Here is a 26733-nt window from a genome sequence, read left to right on the forward strand (position 1 = left end):
AAAGGGTCCTCCTCCCCAAAAGGCAAATCTCCAATGATGGACTTGGGTCCGTCCCAGGTCACCACCCCTTCCCACGGACTCAGGGAGAGAACTTAAGAGAAAGGAGGAAAGGGCTCACTCTTTTTTGACCTTCCAGTCTCATGCTGAATGCTGGCCAGCTATGTGGTCTTCTCTTTAAATTCTTTCTAACTTTTCTATCCCTTTCTTAATATGCTATAGCTTCCTTTAATAAATTTCTATTTTCTTTCCAAAACCTGCATTCCCGAGTCTGAGTCACGATTCCTCGCAGGGCAGAACTGAACCCAAGAAACAAATCATTGGCAACATTATGATCACAATTTCCCCCCTCACAATGCCCTTGGGAAATAGGTGCAATTATTTTTATTTTAAAGATGGGGGAAACTGAGACAGACAGTGATTAAATGATTTGCGTGGAGTTATATAGCTTATAAGTATCTGAGATCGGATTAGAACTCAGATCTTCCTGACTCTAGATTAGGAGGATGAAACTAGAGAATTTGGGTTTTCCAAGAGAGAGAAAGGGAAAGTAATATGTATTTTTATAGCATCTACCATGTACCAAAGCAATGTGCTAATGTTTTACAACTATTATCTCATTTGAATCTTGCAGCAACTGTAGAAAGCAAATACTAATGTTACCTCCATTTTATAGTGGAGGGAACTGAGACAGAGTTTAAGTGACTTGCCCAGGGTCACATAGCTAGTGAGTGTCTAAGACTAGATCTGAACTCAGGTTTTCCTGGGACAGGCACTCTAACCACTGGACCATATTGGTTCTTGTCCTTCATTATTGAAAAAAAAATCAAAATTATGTAAGTTATAGTGCATCCAATGGTGATTGATCAGACCAACAGGAACTCAGAATGCTCTATCACAAATCAGGCACAAATAGTTCATGTGAACACCTGGGGTGGGTATACCACTCCTACACATCTCACGTTTCTTTTGAGCTGCTTCAATTCTGCCATGCTTATAGAGCACTGCACCCTCTCTGATAAAGGCATGCCATGTTGGGAGGTCTTGTGCCGGAGTCTCCCATGCTTCACAATCAATTTCAAAGTTCTTAAGGGAAACCTTAAGAGTGTATGGCTTTTTGTGATACCCCTGTGAGAGCTTGCCCTATTTTATTCATAAAATAGTCTTTTTTAGCAAGTGTACATTTGGTTTTCAAATAATGTGGCCAGTCCATTGGAGTTACATTCTCTATAGTAACAGCTGTTGGATATTTGGCTCAAGAAATGACCGTTTCTTGTCCTGCCAGGTGATCTTCAGAATCTTCTTAAGACAATTTAAATGGAAACAATTCAGGTTCCTAGCATGGTGCTGGTAGATTGTTCAGGTTTTACTGCCTGGGAGAGGGGTGTCTCCTAAGCTAGCTGTGAAAAAATCATAAGATAGCTCCCAGCAGGGCACCTGTGAACTAGGAATTTGGGGAGTGATTGTGCTTAAGAAGGGTCCTTCTCAGTGAGTCTATTTGTTTTCCCCCCTATTTTAGCATCAGAATGCCATTAGAAGTTCTTCAGTCAAGAAGGTGGTAAGATAGCATATGGGGGGGAAAAATGAACTCTTCAGAACTGGGAGACACAATTTGCAGAACTATGCAAACTGCTTCAGGCTATGCAATTCCTTACCCATCCTTCTCCTCTTGTGCAGGAAGCAGATACTTTTCAATAGTAGCATTTCAGATTTGAGTTTTGCTGTTCTTCTGTTTGCCTTTTCTGACAAAGGTGTTGTTATTTACAAACATATGACTCTTTTATTCTAAAAATAAGGCAAATGAATTCAACCATATTAGTCTAAACTAGGATAGTAAAAATATGGTTCATTATATATTATGATAATAATCTGTGTGCCGATTCAGGGATGATGGTAGGTTTGGAGATGTGAGTTAGGGGGAAATGGGAGGGAAGAAAGGTGTTAGAGGGTGATCTGAAAGGGCTTATCATTTTCCTTGCCTTTGGTCTGCCATTCTTCAAAGATTCATAAAAAAGGAACTCATTGCTTCAGGGATACATTTTTTTTCCATAGTGGATTGGTCCTTACTGTAGGATCCAAATTTCTAACTTCTAAATTTAGCAATTTTGTTATTTGCTCACATTCACATAATGTTCTACAATTATACTTTTTGGTAATTCCCCCCCCCCCTTACAACCACCCCTGCCCCATCACATTTCACAAGCATGTATTGAGTACCTATCATATTGTAGACCTTAGGGCAAGGCAATGGTGATACAAAGGCAAAAATAACCAGCTCCCTCTCTCTCTACTTGCCTTTTACTAAGAGGAACAATGTGTACACAAAGAAGCACAGAGAGATATAATACTCTCCAATCTGGGCTGGGCAGAGACTGCATTTACAGATGGCTTTTCAAACTAGCTTAGTGCTGAAAGATTTGAAGTTTGAGGATGCTGACCTAACAGACTTTGGGTTGTCATGTTGATCTCTGTAATGGCAGCAAAAGAAGGAGGCTGCTGCAGAACAGATTACTCATTGAGTCAGGAAGACTTATAAAAGAAATGACTATGGGGCGACTAGGTGGTGCAGCGGATAGAGCACCGGCCCTGGAGTCAGGAGTACCTGAGTTCGAATTTGACCTCAGACACTTAATAATTACCTAGCTGTGTGGCCTTGGGCAAGTCACTTAACCCCATTTGCCTTGGGGAGGGAAGAAATGACTACCTCTCCTCCTCTTTACTGAGAGTGTTAGGACTCTTCAAGCTTATCCTTGCCACCTAAGGAGAAATAATGAAATGTGAATCACATGGCAGCTTCCACAAACTTAAGTGAATTTGAAATTGTATACAGAGCCCTAACTGTTCCTTTTTTAAACATAGATGAAGGAAGAGATGATCTTGAGATGGACATTTCTGAATTTTGGAAGCAATCTGGTGAGTTTAAGAGTTCAGTACTCCTAAGACAGAAGGTACAGATCAGAGAAACATTTCCCAGTAGTTACAACACCCATCTTGAGAGGATAACAGTGACAGTGAGGCAGAGGAAAGATGAAGAGAATTGTAAATGTAGAAACTGGGTAGAGATGTAAATTGACTCCCACCTATTCTTTTTTTTTAAGGTTTTTGCAAGGCAAATGGAGTTAAGTGGCTTGCCCAAGGCCACACAGCTAGGTAATTATTAAGTGTCTGAGACTGGATTTGAACCCAGGTACTCCTGACTCCAGGGCCGGTGCTCTATCCGCTGCGCCACCTAGCTGCCCCCTCTTTACTATTTTAAAAAACAAAACAAAACAAAACAAAACCTTTCCCACTTCATTAAATATCTTTGCTTTGGGTTTATGTTAATTGTGAAAAAAAAGGTCACTCTCTGGTTATCCAGTCAGATTACTCAAAGATTTTTTTTTAGACTACAAGACAGTGGGAGACTGTGTCTATCTCAAGGGCAAGACTGTCTCAAAGGGCCACCTAGCCACCCCAGAACTCCCACCTATACTTGAGATGTAAATTGACTAGAAGTAGAGAATTATGATTGTAACAGAAACAATTTGTAATCTTAAAGGCTGCTCATATTGGGTGGAGAGCCTCATTCTTGATGCACCAGTGATTCATCCTTTAATGTAAAATTTGTATCCTGATCTTCTTAGGCTTTATTTACTCTCTACCTAATTCCTGGTCCAGTAAGAGAAAGGGAGTTCACATTTTGCCCTCTGGATGAGAGGCAAGACATAAAATCCTAAATTGTTGGACTCCAGCTCAGGACTGCAGTATTCTCTGACCTGTGGTCCAGCTTGTTGGCTGTTTCTCTCTTTCTCTCTCTCTCTCTCACATTCTCTCTCTCATTCTCTCTCATTCTCTCTCTCTCTCTCTCTCATTCTCTCTCTCATGCTTTTCCGAGTCTGAATAATGATTCCTCATAGGCAGATCCAAATTCAAGTAGCCAGTGACTACAGTAGGAGGAAATAAATGTGAAATACCTTTTAATTATCCTTCAAAACATTCTGAAGTTTTACATATCTCTTAGAGTAATATAAATAGTTATAAAGTCACTGTCATAGTCAATCAACACTGGTGTTAAGCATTTCTTTGGCATGAAGAAAATAAAATTAATAGGTGGCCAATAGCTGATCTACATTGTATACTGAATACCTTTCAACTCTCTTGGAAGACCCTACTCATTTGCTAAATTTAAACTTTATTTAAATGATTCTTCTCAGGAATGAAGAGTGAAAGTCAGAGAATGCAGGTTAAAATATCCTTTGATTTCTTTCTTTAGAGGCTAGTCTCTAATAGGATGAATCCTCCTTTAAGGTCAAGATGATGACAGGGAAATGAACGGTACCACCATAAAGAAAAGGGTTCTTAGGGGCAGCTAGGTGGCGCAGCGGATAGAGCACCGGCCCTGGAGTCGGGAATACCTGAGTTCAAATTCGGCCTCAGACACTTAATAATTACCTAGCTGTGTGGCCTTGGGCAAGCCACTTAACCCCATTGCCTTGCAAAAAAAAAAAAGAAAAAAGAAATTGGGGCAGCTAGGTGGCATCGTGGATGAAGCACCGGCCTTGTCAGGAGTACTTGGGTTCAAATCTGGTCTCAGACACTTAATAATTACCTAGCTGTGTGGTCTAGGGCAAGCCACTTAACCCCATTTGCCTTGCAAAAACCTTAAAAAAAAGTTGTAAAAAAAAGAAAAGGGTTCTTGGAAGTGAAAAACTCAGGACTATTCACAGAAGTTGTTGGGAGCCAGGGTCTCTAAAGCTGTTTGACACAGTCACAGCAAGAAGACTCAAGGCAATCACACTGCCTGATGGAACATTGCCTTCATATATATCTATATCTATATCTATATCTATATCTATATATATATGTATGTATGTATATATATATATACCATGCATACCAATATTTATAGGTCTATTATTGATTGCAATATTTACTCATCCTAATAGTGAAATGACTATAAAGGAAGGATTTCAGAAAAATTCCTTGAATAAAACAGATTATAAACTCTGTCCAAATTTAACAGGACTACCTCTCCCTGAGGCATACAAAAGGCTTCAACATTATGATATTTCTGGAAAACCCAACACTGGGAATTCCAAGGAGATGTCAGAATATATACAGGGAATACAGATACAAGATGAATCAGATAGAATTCCAGGGAAATTAATAGTTTTGCCCCCCTTATCATACACAAGAATATATGAAAAAGATGGTGAGAAAATAGTACAGGTGACCGATATGTGAACTCCAGCAGCCTTAGTTTCATGGGAAAGAATAAAAAGGTCACAGAAACCGTGGTTTCTACCAACAAGGCCTGAAAGAAAAATTGGTTATTGTAAGAGTTAACAGATGAGTGGACAAGCAAAAAGACCCTCACTATAGATTGTTAAGGAAGTATATTGAAAAACATTACTTACACAGAAAATATAAAAAACTTTCCAATAAAAGAATTGCTTAATTAATAACTTTAAATAAATTAACAATTATACAATGTAGTAATAAATAAGGTAACAGGTTGAGGTCATCATGGTCTGAGTAGGGATAAGAAATCAATCAACTACATGATTATTAATAAACTTTTAATCACATGATTAAAACTTGTAACCACATGAATTATATGATTAATGATGAAAATTGTACAGTTTTGTAACCAAGGAAATGATCTTAGCTTGCTTGCTTGAAGCATATATGATTCTGAGACTATAAAAATAAATCCAAGCAGCTGACAGTCAACCTGCTCCTGCCTTTACCCCTTTGTTGACTCAATGCATTTCCCCAACTCTATCCCTCCTGTCAGGTTCCAAGGACCTGGTGGAGGCTGGACCCCCGCAGAAGTAATATAGACCTAGGGAAGAATTTAGTTACAAGCACAGAAATAACCTAGGAAAGAACTTAGAGGAAAGAACAGAGAAGTAAATGGCAGAGAGCCCAGGAGAGGAAAGAAGAAAAGCTTAGATCAGCATAAATCCAGTCATATGGAACTGGGGCTATATTGCTCCAGCAGCAAGGACCAAGAGCACTTGGTTCCAATTTAGAGACTGGTCATTCTGCAAAGAAGAAAAGAGAAAAAGAGAGAGCTCCAGTCTGAGGATCTTGCTTAAATACATTTCCATAGTGGGTTGGACAAGGGTGGTGCTAGGGAAGTGGTTTAACACCTAGTTCCAGGTATTCTCCAATATGTTTGCCACAGGGGCAGTCCCCCAAGGAATAACTAAGACAGTACTCCTTGTGAATGGTTGGCATTCTAAGCACTAGTCTTTCCTGTCCCAAAGAAGCGAGTCCAACATGTCTATTTCCCTGTGCCTCGTTTCAGAGACCCTCCACAAACTCCTTGATCCAGTTGTGGTTGTTTTTTAAAATTATTTTATTTTTTCCAAATTGCATGTAAAAATCATTTTTAACATTATTTTTCCAAATTTTGAGTTCCCAATTATCTTTCCCACCCCACTTTCCTCATTGAGAAAGCAAGCAATTTGATATAGGTTACATATGTGGAATCATGCAAAACATATTTTCATATTGGTTATGTTGTGAAAGAAAATACAAGCCAAAAAAAAAAAAGCCAAACCCAAGTCAAGAAAATAAAGTTGAAAAAAAAATGCTTCCCTTGGCATTCAGATGCCATTAGTTCTTTCTCTGTAAGTGGATAGCAATTTTCATCATAAGTCCTTTAGAATTTTCTTGTATCTATACAATATGGAAACAAAATAAAGAATGACAAATTGCTTTCTGTGGGGGAAAATTGTAAAACTCAAAATAAATAAAATTTTTAATAGAATTTTCTTGTATCATTGTATTGTTGAGAATAGCAAAGTCCTTCAATATATGCAAAGTTTTGCTTCTGCTAACTTCACTTTGTAGTAGTTCATGTAAACCTTTTCTGGAACATTCTGCTCATCATTTCTTCTGGCAAAAAGCATTGCATCACATTCATATACCACAACTCGTTCATTGTTAGGCATACCCCCAATTTCCAATTGTTTGCCTCTACAGAAAGAGTGATGACCTCCATGACTTTGCCTTAAAAAATTAAACATGTGTTAATCTTCACAGTTTGTTCTAATAAGGGACAAATGTCTCATGAAAGAACAAAACAGAATTAGATTAACATGAATATTTATTAACATATGCATTCTCTAAATTGATTATGCATGTGTGTATGGGGTCCAGCTAGAAAACCAGACCCCAAAATAGAGTTTTTGAAGAAGGATTCTTATACTTTTCCACTAAAGAAGGATCTGAAAAACTACTTCAGATTTTGTCCATCAAGGAAGCATCAACTTAGGGTACAGGGTACAGGAGTACGATATCAGATGTTCCATTAAAAAGAGCACCTTTAGGGGAAAATTGGAGTTGGGAGAATCTTGAATTCAAATCTAACCTCAGACTGGATACTTTATTTTTTAAATTTATTTTCATATTTCCAAATTACAAAATTTTCCTCTACCCTCCCTTCCCAGCCCCACCTCCCCTCAGCAGGGAACAGTCAAGTTAGCATTTTACATGCATATTTTGTTAAACATATTTACAAATTAATGATTTTTGGCATGAGGAATTAGGATTAAGGGAAAGAGATGCATAAAAGATAATTTTTATAAAGTGTTCATCACAGTTGGTAAGGGTGTTTTTTTTTTTCTGTGTGTTTTCTTTGGTTTTGTTCTTCTTCCTCTGGTTGTGGATAATATAACCCACAACCAGTCAAATAGAGTTGTACCAGCTCTCTGAACTGTGGAGAGGGGTTGCTTCCATCAAGGTTGTTCATCTCATAATGTTGTTGATGTGTACTTTGTTCTCTTGGCTTTTCTCCTTTTGCTGAGCATCAGATCCCGTAAGTCATTGCATGCTTCTCTAGAGTCCAACTATTCATGGTTTCTTAGAGAACAATAATATTCCATAATATTCACATACCATAGTATATCATGTACCTTATTTAGCCATTCCCCAATTAATGGGCATACCCTCAATTTCCAATTCTTTGCCACTACAAAAAGAGCTGCTATGAATATTTGGGAACATGTAGGACTTTTCCCACTCTTTACATTTTCTTCTGAATATAGTCCTAGAATTGGAATTTCTGGGATTAAAGATATGAACAGTTTTGTTGCTCTTTGGTCATAGTTCCATATTGCTCTCCAGAATGGTTGGATCCATTCACAACTCCACCAGCAAAGCATCAATATCCCAATCCTCCCACAATCTCTCCAACATTGATCATCTTCCCTTTTTCTCATCTGGGCTAATGTAATAGGTGTGAGATAATACCTCATGGCTGTTTTAATTTGCATTTTTCTAATCAATAATGATTTGGAGCATTTTTTCATATGATTATATATAGCTTTAATTTCCTCATTTGAAAACTATCTGTTCATATCCTTTGACCATTTATCAATTGGGGAATGACTGTGACTTTATAAATTTGATGCAATTCTCTATATATTTTAGAAATGAGACCTTTATCAGAACTCCTGGTTGTGAAGATTGTTTCTCAGCTTTTTGCTTTTCTTCTAATTTTGGCAGCATTGATTTCATTAGTGCAAAAACTTTTTAATTCAATATAGTCAAAATCATTCATTTTTTCAGTTTGTAATGTGCTCTAAATCTTGTTTGGTCATAAATTTATCCCTTTTCCACATATCAGATAGATAGAGTATTTTTTAATCTATTAATTTAGCTATGGTATTGCTCTTTATGTCTAAATCCTATACCCATTTTGACCTTATTTTTGTATAGGGGGTGAGATGTGGGTTTATGCCTGGTTTTTGCCATGTTATTTTCTAGTTTTCCCCAACAATTTTTGTCAAATAGTGAACTCTTACCCCAGAGACTGATGTCTCTGGCTTTGTCAAATAGTCATTGCTGTAGCCATTTACTGCAGTTTCTTTTGAACCTCTCCTAATCCACTGATCCATTCCTCTATTTCTTAACCAGTACCAGCAGTTTTGATGACTGTTGCTTTATAGTATAGAGATCTGGTAGAGCTAGGCCACGTTCCTTTCCTTTACATTTTTTTCATCAGTTCCTTTGCTATTTTTGCCCTTTTGTTGATCCAGATGAGAATTTTGTTACTATTTTTTTTTCTAGCTTGGCAAAGTAGTTATTTGGTAGTTTGGTATGGCACTGAATAAGAAATTTAATTTGGATAGAATTGTCATTTTTATTATATTAACTCTACCTAACCATAAGCGTTTGACATTTTTAGAATCATATGTTCATAGTTTCTGGGTTTGTCTTGGAAGGTAGATTCCCAAGTATTTAATGTTGTCTACAGTTATTTTATATTTTTAACTTTTAAATTTGTTCATTTATTTTGAATTTTACAATTTTCCCCTAATCTTGCTGCCCTTCCCTCACCCCCCCACAGAAAGCAGTCTGTAAGTTTTTACATTGCTTCCATGGTATACATTTATGTAAGTTGAATGTGATGAGAGAGAAATCATATCATTAAGGAAGAAACATAAAGTATAAGAGATAGCAAAATTACATAATAAGATCACTTTTTGAAAAAAATTTAAAGTAATAGTCTTTGGTCTTTATTCAAACTCCACAATTCTTTCTCTGGATACAGATGGTATTCTCCATCACAGATACCCCAAATTGTGCCTGATTGTTGCACTGATGGAATGAGCAAATCTATTAATGTTGATCGTCACCCCTATGTTGCTGTTAGGGTTCTACAGTTATTTTAAATGGAATTTCTCTATCTCTTGTTCTTGGGCTTTGTTGTTCATATATATTGAAATGCTGATGATTTATGTGGATTTATTTTCTATCCTGCTATTTTGCTGAATTTGTTAATTGTTTCAATGAGTTTTTTAAATGATTTTCTTGGGTTCTCTAAGTATGTCATCATATTATCTTCAAAAAGTGAAAGTTTTGTTTCCTCATTGCTAATTCTGGTTCCTTCCATTTCTTTTTCTTCTCTTATTGCTACTGCTAGCATTTCTAAATACTGAATTGAATAGTAATGATGATAATGGGCATCCTTGTTTCACCCCTGGATTTATTAGAAATGCTCTGAGTTTATTCTCATTACATAAAATATTTGTTGATATTTTAGACAGATATTATTTATTATTTTAAGGAAAACTCCATTTATTCCTAAACTTTCTAGTGTTTTATTAGAATTGGATGCTGTATTTTATCAAAGGCTTTTTCAGCATCAATTGAGATAATCATATGACTTTTATTGGTTTTACTATTGATATGATTAATTATGTTGAGTGTTTTCCTAAACCTGCCTGGTATAAATACAACCTGATCATGGTGTATTATCCTGGTAATAACTTGTTTTTTAAAATTGTTTCTTAGATGTTTGGTAAAAATTCCCTTGTAAATTCATTTGGACTGGAGACTTTTTCTTAGGAAGTTTATCAATGGTTTCTTCAATATTTTTTTTTCTGAAATAGGGTTATTTCAGTAATTTATTTCCTCTTCTATTAATCTGGGCAGTTTGTATTTCTGTAAATATCCATCCATTTTGCTCAAGTTGTCCAATATATTGGCATATAGTTTGGCAAAGTAGTTTCAAATTATTTCTTTAATTTCCTCCTCCTTAGTGGTCTGTTTACCCTTTTCATTTTTGATACTAGTAATTTGGTTATTGTCTTTCTTTTTTTAATCAAATAAACCAGAGGGTTTTCTATTGTATTGGCTTTTTCATAAAACCAACTCTTAGTTTTATTTATGAGATCAAAGGTTTTCTTGCTTTCCATTTTATTAATCTCTCTCTTGATTTTCAGAATTTCTAATTTGGTATTTAATTGGGGTTGCTTAATTTGTTCTTTTTTTCTAGTTTTTTTAAGTTGCATATCTAATTCATTGATCTCCTCTTTCTCTATTTTATTCATGTAAGCATTTAGAGTTATAAAATTTCCCCTTAAAATTGCCTTGGCTACATTTCATAAATTTTGGTATGATGTATCATTATTATCATTTTCTTGGATATAATTATTGATTATTTCTGTTATTTACTGTTTGATCCACCCATTGTTTAAGATAAAGTTATTTAATTTCTTATCAGTTCTTGGTTTATCTTTCCTTGACCCTTTATTACATGTAATTTTTATTGCATCATGGTCTGAGAAGTGTGTATTTATTATTTCTTCCTTTCTGCATTTGATTCTAAGGTTTTTGTGCCCTAGTACATGGTCAATTTTGGTGAAGGTACAATGTACTGCCGAGAAAAAGGTATATTTTTTTCTATTCCAGTTCAGTTTTCTCCAGAGGTCTATCATATCTAAGTTTTCTAAGATTTCATTCATCTTCTTTAACTTCTTTCTTGTTTATTTTGTTGTTAGATTTATCTAGTTCTGAGAGAGGGAGAATGAGGTCTCCAATTATTAAAGTTTTGCTGTCTGTTTCTCCTTGTAATTCACTCAGTTTTTCCTCTAGGAATCTGGATGCTATATCATTAGGTGCATACATGTTTAGTAATGATATAGCTTCATTTCCAATGATACCTTTTAAGAAGATGTAGTTTCCTTCCTTTATCCCTTTTAATGAGATTGATTTTTGCTTTTGCTTTTTTCTGAGATTAGGATTGCTACCCCAGATTTTTTTTACTTCCACTGAGGCATAATATATTTTGTTACAACCTTTTACCTTTATCCTGTGTGTATCTCTCTGCTTCCAATGAGTTTCTTATAAACAACATATTATAGAATTCTGGTTTATAATCCACTCTGCTATCTGCTTCCATTTTATGGGACAGTTCATCCCATTCACATTCACAGTTAAGATTACTAATTCTGTATTTCCCTCCATGCTATCTTTCTCCATTTATATTTATCTCTTTCTTTTTCCCTTATTCCTCCTCACCAAAACTTTAACTAGCTGTGTGACCTTCACCAAGTCGTTTAACCCCATTGCCCCACAAAACAAAAAAAGACTCCCCCCCAAAAAAAGAGTGCAAAAGACCTCCATAAAGAAATGTGAATCTTGCCCCTTCAGGAGGTGAGCCCACCCAGTAACCACTGACACAATATCCAATTCTTCGCCAACACAAACAGAGCTGCTATGAATATTTTTGTATACAAGTGATGTTTTTACCCATTTTGTATGTGTAAGAGCTGCTATGAATATTTTTGTATACAAGTGATGTTTTTACCCATTTTGTACGTGTAAGTCCATTTCCCGTTTTTGGTGTCTCTTTGGAATGCAGACCTAGAAGTGTTAATGCTGGTCAAACAGTATAGACCAATATGGAGTTGTGAACTGATCCAACCATTCTAGATAGCAATTGCCCAGGTGTCCAAAGGGCAATCAAATTATGCATTGATGTGAGGTGGTACCACAGAGCATTTCTATATTACTATAGATTGTTTTGATATTCTATGTGAAAACTGCCTGTTTATATCCTTTGATCATTTATCACTTGGGGAATGACATATATTCTTATAAATTTGACCTAGTTCTCTATACTTTTGAGAAATGAAGCATTTATCAGAGAAGCTTACTGTAAAATTCTCATGCCCACTCCCCTAGTTTTCTCCTTTCTTTATAATCTTGGCTGCATTGATTTTGTTTGTGCAAAAATTTTTAAATTTTATGCAACCAAATTATGCATTTCTCATCATATAATGTTCTCTATGTCTCATTTGATAGTAAATTCTTCCCTTATCCACAGATCTGACACAAAGTATTCCTTGCTTCCCTAATTTGCTTATGTTATTGCCCTCTGTGTTTAAATCTTTAGGTATTTTGACCTCATCCTGGTAAATTGTGGGAGATGTTTGCCTATATATGGTTTCTGCCAAACTGCTTTCTAGTTTTCCCAGTTGTATTTGTTCAAAAGTTAGTTCTTATCCCAAAATCTTAGACCTTTGCATGGGAAAAAAAAGGTAGATTACCGTGGTATTATGTATCTAATCTGTTCTACTGGAAATATTTCTTAATTAGTACCAGATTGTTTCAATGATTACCACTTTGTGATAAGTAAATCTGAGATCTGGTGGCTAGACTATCTTTCTTCACATTGTCTTCATTGATGCCTTGATATTATTTGACATCATCTCCCAGATGAATTTTGTTTCCCTTGATATTTTTGACATCATCTTCCAGAGGAATTTTGTTATGATTTTTTCTAGCTTCTATAAGATAATTCTTTGATTCCTATGACACTGAATAAGTAAATAAACTTAGAATTGTCATTTTTATTATGTTGGCTTGGCCTACAGATAAGCAATGAATATTTCTCCATTTGTTTAGATCTGACTTCTGTAAGACAGTTTTCTGATTATCTTCTAAGTTGTTTTGGGTTGGAGAATTGTTTTACTAGCCCTTTGTTGGTTCCACTACTCCAGAATTTTTTTTGAGAATTATCTTAATTTCACTTTTAGGAAATTTTAGAAGAACTCAGGTGAGTAACTACCTTTACTCTACTACCCCCATTTGTGACTATTTTTGTAAAATAAATTTTTATTTGTACATATTGCTTTAACATAGCCTACATTTCTCAGAATTTCTCTCATTCCCCCCAAAGAATCATCTCATGTTACAAAGAATCTTCCTTTAAAAAAAAAAAAAGATGATTTTAAAGATCAACAAAACTAATCAATACTTCAAAAAAAAAATCTGAAAATATATGTATAGGTTTTCCTACATCTGCAAAGAATTGGAGTGAAGTATTTTCTTATGTCTCTTCGGTAGGCAAAGTGGAGAAAGTGCTGGACCTGGAGTCAGGAAGATTTGAGTTCAAATATGTCCTCAGATATTAGCTGTATGTCACTTAAATTTCATTTCTTTTTTTAAAATTAATTTAAAATTATTTATTTTTCTAATTACATGTAAAGAAAGTTTTCAGCATTCATTTTTCTGTAAGGTTGTGAATTCTACATTGTTCTCCCTCCCTCTCTTCCCTAATCCCTTCCCCTGACAATGTACAAATTGATAATATATTAACCTTAATTCCTTCAACTATAAAATGGATATTATTATAGTATCTACCTTACAAGGATTTTTTGTGAGAATCAAATGAGATCATTTTTTGTGTCATCTAAACACTTTTCTTCTCCTTTCTTCTTTGGGATAATATTTTTTCTTTGTAAATTTTAGTTGTAGCTTTTAGTGTGTTTACACAGAACAAATATGGTCATTTCTTTTGTTTGTTTGTTTGTTTTGCAAGGCAATGGAGTTAAGTGGCTTGCCCAAGGCCACACAGCTAGTTAATTATTAAGCATCTGAGGCAGGATTTGAACTCAGATACTCCTGACTCCAGGGCCGGTGCTCTATCCACTTTGCCACCTAGCCACCCCGAAATATGGTCATTTCAAGAAGATCAAGAGGACAACTGGGAAGATCAGGAAAGGCTTCTTATAAAAAATGGTGCCTGAGCTGGGTTTAGAGAGAAAGGGGAAAAAGGAAATCATTCCACAAAGGTCTTAATCTAAGTTTCCCCATACTTCTCTTAATTCATATCATTTTTGGAGTTATGATAATATTTTGGGGTTTTTTAGGGTGACTTCAATACCTGCTATATTTGACTGCACCAAAATTTTCTTTTTTTTTTTTTGAGCAAAAAAAGAAAGTTTATTTTGTTTTTTCTTGAGAAAAGGGCACGCTCCAAGTCTCACAAAGGTAGTGAAAATCAAGGAACTGCCCCAGGTGACAGTCAAGCAAGATTATATGGCCTAACATGTTTCCTCCCTCCCTAGCCCCCTCTCTTCCAACTGGATTGGTTAAGGTTTTAAGAGTTACAGTCTTTACATGAAAAATCTACCCAGCAACAAAGAGAAGAATAAAACATTTTCATAAAATATTACCTCACCATCCAGATGGCGACTGTATCAGAAGAAGATTTTTTTTGTTTTTTTAGGTTTTTGCAAGGCAAATGGGGTTAAGTGGCTTGCCCAAGGCCACACCAAAATTTTCTTAAGTACAAGAATTTTCTTCACAAGCCACCATGAAAATTCATCTAGAAACCTAGTGCTAGAATGATTCTTTTAGACCAATTCTAATTATATGTAGAGATAATTTTCAACATTCATTTTTTGTACTTTATTTTATTTTTTCAATTACATGCAAAGTTAGTTTTGAATGTTCATCCATTTGCAAGTTTATGAGTTACACATTTTTCCTTTTTTGTTTTTGCAAGACATTGGGGGGTTAAGTGACTTGCCCAAGGTCACACAGCTAGGTAATTATTAAGTGTCTTGAGGCTGAATTTGAACTCAGGTCTTCCTGACACCAGGGCCGGTGCACATTTTTCTACTACCCTCTCTTCCCTCCCCTCTGTCCATGACAATGAATAAACTGGTAAAAGTTGTATATTTATACGATTGTCAAACAGAGGATTTTACACTTGATTCTGGGGGTGCCTCTAGAATTGATTGAATAGGGTTGACATGGTCACTAAGGTGCTTTAGAAGATTACTTAAACATCTGAGTGGGACATTGACCAGAGTGGGGAGAGACTTGTGACAAGGAGACTAACCAGCAAGATGTTTTGGCAGTCCAGGTGTGAAATGAGAAGACCTACACCAGGATGGTGTCAGAGGAGAGAAATAGGGTGTAGTAGACAATTATTATAAAGGTAAAATCAAGTTTTGGCAACAAATTGGATAATTGGTCATGGTTGACATCTAGACTAAAGGTCTGGGATACAGACAAGAAGGTGGTGTCCTCAGAAGCAGTAGCAGTGGGAAGGTCTGGAAGGAGACAGGACTCAGAATCTCAGAGGTCATAGTTTATTCTAGCCTCTACCTGAACAAGATTGTCTAGTATAAGATTATTCATTGTCATGGGGAGGGAGGAGGGAAGGGAGGGTAGTAGAAAAATGTATAACTCATAAACTTACAAATGGATGAATGTTGAAAGTTAACTTTGCATGTAACTGGAAAAAAGTAAAATAAAATAAGTGCAAAGAAAAAATCTTCTGTGTGATATTTAACAACTAATAGATATCCAATCTTTGCTTGCAGATCTTGAGAGAGAAATCAATTCATCCCAATGAAACTCATTCTACTTTTAGATATTTCTGATTGTCACAAATCTTTCTTCACATCAAGCCTAATTTTTTTTAGATATTTTTTCAAGGCAATGGGGTTAAGTGGCTTGCCCAAGGCCACACAGCTAGGTAATTATTAAGTGTCTGAGGTCGGATTTGAACCCAGGTACTCCTGACTCCAAGGCCGGTGCTCTATTCACTGTGTCACCTAGCCGCCCTACATCAAGCCTAATTTAATTCCTTTAATTTCTCTCCAACTGTTCCCATTCTGCCCTCTCAGATTAAACAAAACAAACTTGTTTCCTCTTCCACATGAAAACCTTATATTAAGTTAGTTATCATATTCCCCTTATGTCTCCAATATAACAATAGCTAACATTTATATAACACACTCTGCTAAACACCTTACAATTATTACCTCATTTGACCCTCACAATAACCCTGGGCAATAGGCACATTTTTATTTTTTATTTGATGATGAGGAAACTGAGGTAGACAGAGGCTAAGTGAATATGTCCTGCTAGTAAATGTCTGAGGCTGGATAGGAATTCAGGTTTTTTTACTTCAGGCTCCTTGCTCTATTCACAGTGCCACTTAGCTGTTTACTACTATAGATCTCTAGTGTTATTTAACCTGTTTGCCTCAGTTTCCAATTTGTAAAATGAGCTGGAGAAGGATATGGCAAACCACTCAAGTACCTTTGCCAAGAAAATCCCAAATTCACAGAGTTGGATGTGACTGAAGTGATTAAACCACCAAAACAAAAATAATCCTCTAGCTCCTACCATTCCATTTTTTCAACAAAGATACTATATGATATTTTGTCAAATGCACTGCTGAAATTAAGGCAAATTTAGTCTGCTGAACAACAAGTTTAATTACTCTTTAAAAAAAAGAAAATTGTTTGATTGGCATGATCTATTCTGGGTGGTCTATTTGTTTTTTGAGATCACTACATTTTTTAGATGTTTATTGACTATCCTTTTAATATTTTATCCTAGAATTTTGATATAAATTACATATATTCTCCTCTACTTTTTGAAAGTCAGGATATTTGCCTTTTCCAGTTCTCCAGTTCTATGGAATATCTCCAATTCTTCTCTTCTATGAAATATCTCCAATTCTCCACAGTCTTCAAGACACCATTGGCAACAGCTTTTCAATCACATCTAACAGTCCTTTCAATATCCTATGATAACTTTTGTCTAATCCTGGTGACTTAGAACTCATTAAAGGGTTCTCTTACTGGCGAAGACTATTCCAGAAAACTCAGTAGAGAATCATTTATGTAGCAAAATACACATAAATAGCTTTTGCTTAGTGCTATAGCCAATTTAAACCCATATTGAAATATGATGAATACACTCAATAAGAAGGGAAAGAGATGAAGGTTAATTGTAGCAATTAACTGAGCCATAACTTGGGAGAAATTCAGATCTAGGTAGAAGAGGCTGGCAATGAGGAGAGACAGAAATCCCAGGATACCCCTGAGGCTGGTAAGTACAAACATCATTGATGATGTTATACATGCTGTACCCATGTCATGGGGCAGCAGGAAATATGAACTGGGCAAGAGAACATCATTTCTATTAATATTAGGTATTCAAAGCCAGATGGCAGGCAGGTAATCTGACCAGATTAGACTGAAGGTGACTGGGAGTTATGAGTGAGAACCATGGGGTAACTGAATATTTGCTTCCTCCTTCCAGGACACTGACATTGGGTAGGAGTGTGCATCCCTCCCCATGGTAGTCCTCTCTGATTTCCAGTCTTTTAATGCTCCCATTGTCCAAAAAGGATGCTATAGGAAGGATGTTCATCTCACTTGATTTGGATGACCTAGAGGAAGAAGATCACCTTTCCCCAACCATCTTGGCACATTGGTGAGAAGGCAAGGTTACTCTGAATTTGTTACAGCTCTGGCAGTGAGGGGAAAGAGGTTGTAAAATTACTCTGGAGAAAAGAAGATGAAGGGGAACAAAGAGGGGTCCATCTCCTCATTGTAGTATGAACAAATTACCATGCTGTCAGGAGAAGTATCTAGGCCATCACTTCTTCCACTATAATGTAAGTCACTCCAGTGCATCCGTTCTTCCAACAAGCTATCCAAATTCCACAATATTCTGTGAGTATATAGTTGTTAAAAACAAAAGCAAAAGCAAAATAAAACCATAGCTAGCAAGATTTCAGATTCTATAGTTATTTCTCTGCACATGTATGACATTTTCCATTACAGGTCTTTTATTATAATTATCTTGGATAATTGTATCACTGAGAAGAGCCATTTAATTCAAGCTTACTATGTATCATGCACTGTGCTAAGCACTGGAGATGCAAAGAAAGTTAACATGAAATGTACTATTTTTGATCTCAAAGAGAATAGTATGTTTTATTGAAGGAACTAATTATTTTTATTTTTACTAACCAGCTGAAGGTATTTAATGAAATAGCAGAGTAAAAATTTGCAAATTTGCAGTTTCTTTCATAAACCTAGTGCATACTCTTTCACAAACACATGTAGGATGGGTGGAAAAAAAAAGTGGCTATACCAAAAAAGACACAAGTTAAAAAAGCATGCATATTCTATTAGGAACCAGGAGGGATGGGAATTCAGGGAAGCCTGGAAGGATTTGCATGAACTGATGCTGAAAGAGATGTGCAGAACCAGAAGAATATTGTATACCCTAACAGCAACATGGGGTAATGATCAACCTTAATGGACTTGCTCATTCCATCAGTGCAATAATCAGGGACAATTTTGGGGTATCTGAACTGGAGAACACCATCTGTACCCAAAGAAAGAATTGTGGAGTTTGAACAAAGATCAATTACCTTTAATTTAAAAAAAAAACATTATCTTATTATGTAATTTTGCTCTTATACTTTTTTTTCTTTAAGGATATGATTTCTCTCTCATCACATTAATTTAGATCAATGTATATTATGGAAGCAAAATGTAAAGACTTACAGACTGCCTTTTGTAGGGGGTGGGGGGAGGGAAGCGAGATTAGTGGGAAAATTGTAAAATTAAAAATAAATAAATAAATAAAAGGAAAAAAAGCATACCTAAAGGGAACATGTATATCTAGCAAGCACATTGTGGAGGGGCAATTATGCCCCTAATATTTTCTGGAATTGTTACCACTTTGTTCCTAATGGACCTGTTCTCTATCAGTCTTCACCAATCTTTTACTAGATTTGCAGGCTCTACCTATTATGGAGTGTGGTTGTTAGTGGTTATAGCTTCTGGGGTCCTTTCTGAATAATTTCACTAGTTCCATTATCACTAATGGTCATTGCTTCATTGGGTTCCATTTTCCAGCGACTCTTTGCTTCCAATTTCAGACTTTAGTTGGAGTCCTTAAATGAGTTGCTAACTCCTCCCCACAAGTGAAGAAACTTTAACATCTATCTTTTTTGGTTTGTTTTTGGTTTTTGCAAGGTAACGGCTTTACTTGACTTGCCCAAGGTCATACTATTCAGTCTGAGGTTGAATTTGAACTCAGGTCCTTCTGACTCCAGGACTGGTGCTCTATCCACTGCACTACCTAGCTCTTCTTGACATCTGTTTTTAATTTAGAAGTTGGAGGTTTTAGATTTTTCTCTTTTAGAGTAAAAGGGCCCACATATACCCAGTTACTGGACTAGAAAATAGTTCTTTTTTTCCTCTTTTATATTTACTTTTCCAATTATAAATAGAGAAAATTTTCAACATTCATCTTTGTAAAGTTTTTGAAAATTTTTCTTTCTCTCTCTCTCTTATGCCCCCTCATCCTAGAATAACAAATAATCTCATATGGGTTATATATGTTATATATGTTATATATATATATATATTATATATATACACACACACATGTATATGTTACATATATTTCCATTTTGGTCATCCTGTGAAAGAAGAATCAGAATAAAAGGGAAAAACCATGAAAATAAAAAGCAAAAACAAAATTAAAAAGGTGAAGATAGTATACTTTGGTTTGCATTCAGATTCTATAGTTATTTCTCTGCACATGTATGACATTTTCCATTACAGGTCTTTTATCATAATTATCTTGGATAGTTGTATCACGGAGAAGAGCCAAGTGTGATATATATTGATCATCATACAATGTTGTTGTTAAGGTATATAATGTTTTGGTTCTTCTTGTTTCACTCAGCATCAGTTCATAGAAGTCTTTTCACATTTTTCTGAAATAGACTACTCACTGTTTTAGGGAATAATTCTTAATCTACTTTCTTTCCCTTTGAAGACTATTTTCAGAACTTTACCTTTTCTCATTAAAAAGAGAATCATTCTTTAAACTGTATTCCTTCATAAATATTTCAGGGTGAGGGAGTAGAGCCAATATGATGGAATTGATGATGTCTGTTCTTCTTTCACAAAGAAGACCATGACATTAGGGAGGTGATGCCATGACAAGCACATGAATTGGGTTTGAATGAGGGGCTGCCATCCTAAGTCACTAGCCTCACTTTCTCCTCCAAAACCATCTAAGTCCAGTGGCCAGATCTGAATCAGGACAACTGGAGATGGCCCTGGATGTGAGGTAATCAGTGTTAAGTGACTTCTCCAAAAATCACACAGCTAGTATATGTCAGAGGCTGGATTTGAACTCTCATGTTCCTAATTCCAAGGCAAGTACTCTAGGCCACCTAGCTGCCTCTCACTATATGAAGGAATAGTAGAGAGAAAGATAACCCAACTCTTCAAGAATGGCTCTTTTTTAAATTGTAGTTTTTTTAAAAAAAATTCTCCAATTACATATTGTGAAAATTTTTGCATTCATTTATACAAGATTTTGAAATATAATTTTTTCCCTCTCTCCTTCTCCTCCTTTCTTTTGAAAATGGTCAGCAGTTTGATATTTGTGTTATTACACAAAACATATCTCCATATTAATCTCAGTTGTAGAAGAAGAAACAGATCAATAGAAAAATAGCTATGAGGAAAAATATGCTTAAATCTGCATTCAGTTCTTTATTTGGATATGTTTAGCATCTCACACCAGGTACCAGGATAAGGACAAAATGAATTAGACATAAAGGATGACACCTTAAGCAAATTGAAAGAGTAATAAATAATTGTCTACCTCTAAGATCTATAGAGGGGAGGAATATTCATGACTAAATGAGAGATAGAGACCAGTACAAAATATAAAATAGATAATTTTAACTAATTAAATTAAATGCAACCAGGATTAGAAGGAAAGCAGAAAGCTGGAAAACAATCTTTTTTTTTTTAGGTTTTTTTCAAGGCAAATGGGGTTAAGTGGCTTGCCCAAGGCCACACAGCTAGGTAATTATTAAGTGTCTGAGACCGGATTTGAACCCAGGTACTCCTGACTCCAAGGCTGGTGCTTTATCCACTACACCACCTAGCCACCCCATGGAAAACAATCTTTACAACTTATTTATGTTTTATGTTTATGAGAGAGACTTCATTTCTCAAGCATATAGAGAACTGAGTCAAATTTATGAGACACTTGATGTAAAAATTATTGGACATAACTGAACAATAATAAATGGAACATAGTAGGATCACTGCCTTGTTATAATGGAGGGATTTGCATAACTCAAACTATGAGGTATGCTTTGCAGGGGTTACCTAAGGTGAGTAGGTTGTGGTGGAGAATTCTAACAAAAGGTGATTCATTAGAGAAGGAAATGGTAAACCACATACTAAAATGATTAAAAAGATGACATTAGAAGATAAGCCCCTCAGAAAGTGTCCAGTATGTTACTGGACAAGAAACTCCAATACTAATAAAGCAGTTCATCAAAGAAGAAAGGATCTCAGCTGTGGATGTGTTTGGTGATGAAATGCAAATTCAATGCTATTAAGATCAACATTGTATAGGGATCTACTATGAATCAATATAAACTGGATATGGTCAAATAAGAGATGGAAAGATCATGAATATTAGTAAACTGAAATAGACAGGAATAGGTGAATTTAATTCAGAGGATCATTACACATATTACTGTGGGTGAAGTACAATATCAATGTTTGTGAAATTCCTGTATAGAAAGGCATCCCTGACATCCTTCTGGGCCCTGAAAAACTCCTTCAAAATACAACTTTGGCTGGGCACCTTTGGGTCTGAAAGTAGTCTGATAAGACCCAACTACTTGACCCTGGGGGTCACAGATATACCATAAAGTTGTTTAAAGCTTCACAAAGCATCTTTGTTAGCCTAATTATCTTGCTGTATCTATCTTTTAAATTCCAGGACTGCCTCCCCCTTCCCCAGATGTGGCTGAAACCATAAGATAGTAAATTCCACTCCCTCAAACCTGTGGGAAGCCCATGAATATGTGACTCCTTCCATCTCAGGAAATATTTTCAAATATAACACAAAGACTCTGACCCTTTCCCACTTTGTCTAGTCCCCTGTCTATGTTTACATATGTTTATGACAAGACAATATGTCTAAATGCTGTCTTTGCTTCTGTATCCTGCTTGTTCTCAGTATCCCTTCCTCAAAACCTATCCCTTGAATACTTAGGCACTGTCTGATTTGGGTACTCTTCATCCCCAGGCAGTCCTCAGGAAATAAAGATCTCCAAACTTATCAAATTCTGCTCTCTGTCTTGCTCTTTGGGTTCAGCATGGGCAAGAATACTTTAGAAGAAATGGACTAGCCCTCATAGTCAATAAAAGGACAAGAAAAGCAGTACTGGGGTATAATATCAAAAATGACTGAATGATATTTGTTGTATTCCAAGGCAAACTGTTCAACATTGCAATAATACAAGTGTTCCAATCATTAATGCTGAAGAGGATAAAGTTGATCAGTCCTATGAAAACTTACATCTTCCAGAAAAAAACACCAAAGATGTCACATTCACTTTAGAAGACTGGAATGCTAAAATAGGAAATCAAAAGATGATTAGAATAAAAGACAAGTTTGACCTTAGAGTAAAAAATGGAGAGGAAAATATTATTAGAATTCTATCAAGATTATTGTTATTGGTCATAACATCTTTTTTTTTTTAGGTTTTTGTAAGGCAAACGGGGTTAAGTGGCTTGCCCAAGGCCACACAGCTAGATAATTATTAAGTGTCGGAGACCGGATTTGAATCCAGGTACTCCTGACTCCAGGGCCGGTGCTTTATCCACTGCCCCACCTAGCTGCCCCTATAACATCTTTTTCAACACTACAAAAAGCAATTCTACATGTGGACATCACCTGAGAGTCAATATAGAAATCAGATTGATTATACACTTTGCAGCCAAAGATACAGAAACTCTAGACAGTCAGTTAAAACAAGTGGAGTTGCCTATGGCTCAATTTATGATCTTATTCCAAAATTTAAAGTTAGATTGAAGAAAGTAGGAAAAAATCATCACACTATATAATCTCAATAGCATCCCTTATGAATATGAAATAAAAGTTCTATACTCTTTGCCAGCAAATTTGGAAAACACAACAGTGGTCATTAGATTGAAAAAGATCAGTTTATGCCCTAATCCTAAAGAAGGACAATTCTAAGGAATGTTCAAATTAATGAACAATTATACTCTTCACATGCCAAGAAGTTATATTTAAGATTCTGCATCAAGGCTTTAGCAATATTTGAATCAAGCATTAATGGAAAAACATACTGGTTTCTGAAGAGACAAAGGAACTAGAAATTCAGTTGCCAACTTTCTCTGGATTATGGGGGGAAAAAATCTACTTTTTCATTGACAACACTATAAAGCCTGGGTGGATCCTAACAAAATAAGACAAATCCTCAAAGAGATGGGAGAATGAGAATATTTTACTTGTCTCTTGAGAAACCTGTAAGTTAGCCAGGAAGCAAGTGTTAGAACCAAAAATAGAACTGATTTTTTTGTAACAAGGATTTATTTAACTTGGTTGATACTTGTCCTTCCTTATTGAAGAAGACCAAAATGTCATCACTGTTTGAGACAAATTACAGTGTGTCCTACCATGGATGATCAGACCAATATGAACTTGGAATGCTCTACCACAGGTCGGGCACAAATAATTCCAGTGAACAACTGGAGTGTTTATCCTAAACTTACATATGTCACATTTCCTTTGAGCTTCTACAATTCTACCTTCCTCATGGAGTGCAGCACCTTCACTGATGATGGCACGCCATGCTGAGTGGTCCTGTCCCAGTGATTCTCATGCTGTACAATCAATTCTAAAGTTCTTTTTTTTTTTGAGCTAAAACGTCCATTTATTTAATAGCAGTAATAATTTAAAATTATAAAAACCCTTTCCATTATTGAGCATTATAGGGCGAGGTTATAAAAACAGACAGGATGATGAGGAGAGGATAGCTGAAGGAGGAGTGGACAGTTTGCATGTTGGATGGCAATGAAACAGCCACAGTCCACCAGCCTTCCCACCTGGGAGCATTGTCTATGTTCCCTCTGAGGGGGTTACAACGGTTAAGGGGACTGTTAAGGAGAAAGGGGAAAATGAAAAGTATCTCAAATCCACAACCAGAGAGATGGCCTAGTCACATCCATCCTTCATTTCAAACAACCTGGTACCTCCTAGGACCCAGACTGATGAAATGCAGTTAATGTGACCTGGGGGCTTCATAAGCCAGTGGTAGCCATCAGTTGTCAGGAGAGACAGAGCTTCCCTGGAACTGTCAGATGAGTTGGGGACTGGCGGATAGAGAGGGGGAAAAGGTCTAAAGGCCTTTGGTGCTTCCAAAGTTTGTTGGAAAAAAAAGGTTCTGGGGTCTTGGGGTCTCTCCCGCCCCCCCTCCCCCACTCTGTTTCTTGGGTTCAGTGTGGGGTGGGGGAAGATTAGCTGCTCCCTCTGACCAGGAAGCAGATGGGCAATGGACAGGGTAGGGTAGGGAGCAAAGGGGAAAGAGGGAAGAAGGTCGGGTGTTGGTTGGACTGGCTGGTGGTGAGATTCACGAGTTGTTTGTTGAGTTTTCATTACTTGGTGAACTGGAGGAGGAGGAGGAAGAAGAGGAAGAGAAATTCATTTCTGTCAGTCCTGGGGGATTTGTTTCAGTGTTCTGTCCACTTAAGCTTTTCCAACACACTGGGCAGGTGTCATGCTGTTCCAGCCAGGGGTCTATGCAACCATTGTGGAATAAGTGATTGCAAGGTAACTGCCGGGCATTCTCACCAGTGTGTAGTCATCTTTGCGTACAGGACATTAAAACCCTGAACCTACGTGTCCCTCTGTGACTTGTGTGGTGGGAAGGGCTTATATTTTCTCTTTGTCTGGGACAGGTGTTTTCAAACTGATTAAGGAGCTGTGTAATGATCGCATCCAGGCCATTAGCACCCCACGCATAGTACGTGGATTTGAATGCAAAACACCCCAAGGGCCCCAATCCCAGGTTTGGTACTGTTGCAGGTGCAATAAATTCCATTGACCAGTTGCTGAATAATCCCTTCTAACGCTGGAATGCCTTCATACCTGCCTGCAGCACGCAGTGCAGTGAGGCCGGTGGTGGCTGCCGTGTGCCGACTGGTGTTCTCTCTCCCGCCTGTTCTCTGAGTCCCTGGCCGTTCCTCAGATTGCACCCCAGAGCCCAATGTGGGAAATTCAAAGCTGTCATCAAAAGTCCCAAAGGCAAACTGGCCATAGCCCTGTGGCAAGGTGAATAAATGCTGTTGTCTGTTCTGATCCGTGGTGGCTGTAGCGGAGTTGGAAATATTGTCAGTATTTCTGGTCTCTGGGGAGAGATCAGCCCAACAGCAGTGGCAGAAATACAGGCCGGGCTGTGGAGAAGCCTTCAGCATTTCCCTTCCTACCCCCCCCCCCCCCCCCCCCCCCCCGCAATTCTAAAATTCTTTTTTTTAAAGGTTTTTGCAAGGCAGACAGGGTTAAGTGGCTTGCCCAAGGCCATAGCCCTAGGTAATGATTAAGTGTCTGAGGTCGGCTTTGAACTCAGGTACTCCTGACTCCAGGGCCGGTGCTCTATTCACTGCGCCACCTAGCCGCCCCAATTCTAAAGTTCTTAAGGAGACCTTTAGGAGTCTAGAGAAGCATGGAATGAATTATAGGAACTGATGCTGAGCAAAGGGAGCAGAACAAAGAGAACATGTTATACATTAACAACACCATTATGAATTGATCAACCATAATGGATGCAGCTTCTGGAAAATGCCATCCATCCAAAGGAAGAAAAACAAAACAAAACAAAGCAAAACAAAAGAAAATACCTATAGAATCTGAATGAATACTACATTCACTTTAAAAAAATTTTTCTAATGTATTTCTTTCCTGACTCATTTTTCCCCCTTAATCCTAATTTCTCATAAGAAAAAGACTAATATTTAAACTTCTTAAATACAAAATGTATGTACAATATTCACCATCCTGTTCATTGCCAAGGGAAGGGGGATGGGCAGGGAGAGTGGAAGGAAATTATGTAGCTTAAAAATTGAAAAGCTTTCATAGCATGTAAATGGAAAAATAAAATAAAATATCAATTGAAAAAGAAACACCTAACATCAAAATTTTAAAAAAGAGTGACCTTCAGGGTGTCCAGGTATCCCTTCTTCTGACCCCCTTGTGAGCCCTTGCCTTGTGTGAGTTCTCCATAGAATAGGTTTTTTTTTTGACAAGCACATTTCTAGCCTTCTAACAAATATATCCAGCCCATCGTAGTTGCACTCTCTGTAGTAATATTAGAATACTAGGAAGTTTAGCTCTAGAAAGGTCCTCAGTGTCTGGTATTTTCTCCTGCCCAATGATCTTCAGTATCTTCCTAAGACAATTTGAATGGAAGCGATTCAGTTTCCTGACATGGCACTGGTAGGCTGTCCAGGTTTCACAGGCATATAGCAATGAAGTCAGCACAATGACTCTGTAGAC

General features: G+C 36.7%; 1 pseudogene; it reads right to left on the reverse strand.

Annotated features, from left to right (window-relative positions):
- Nucleotides 1-24662: 24662 nt before the first annotated feature.
- Nucleotides 24663-25655, reverse strand: LOC141511589 (E3 ubiquitin-protein ligase RNF126 pseudogene; annotated as a pseudogene).
- Nucleotides 25656-26733: the final 1078 nt, after the last annotated feature.

This window comes from Macrotis lagotis, chromosome 2 (assembly GCF_037893015.1).
Source record: "Macrotis lagotis isolate mMagLag1 chromosome 2, bilby.v1.9.chrom.fasta, whole genome shotgun sequence".
NCBI classification, from domain to species: Eukaryota; Metazoa; Chordata; class Mammalia; order Peramelemorphia; family Peramelidae; genus Macrotis; species Macrotis lagotis.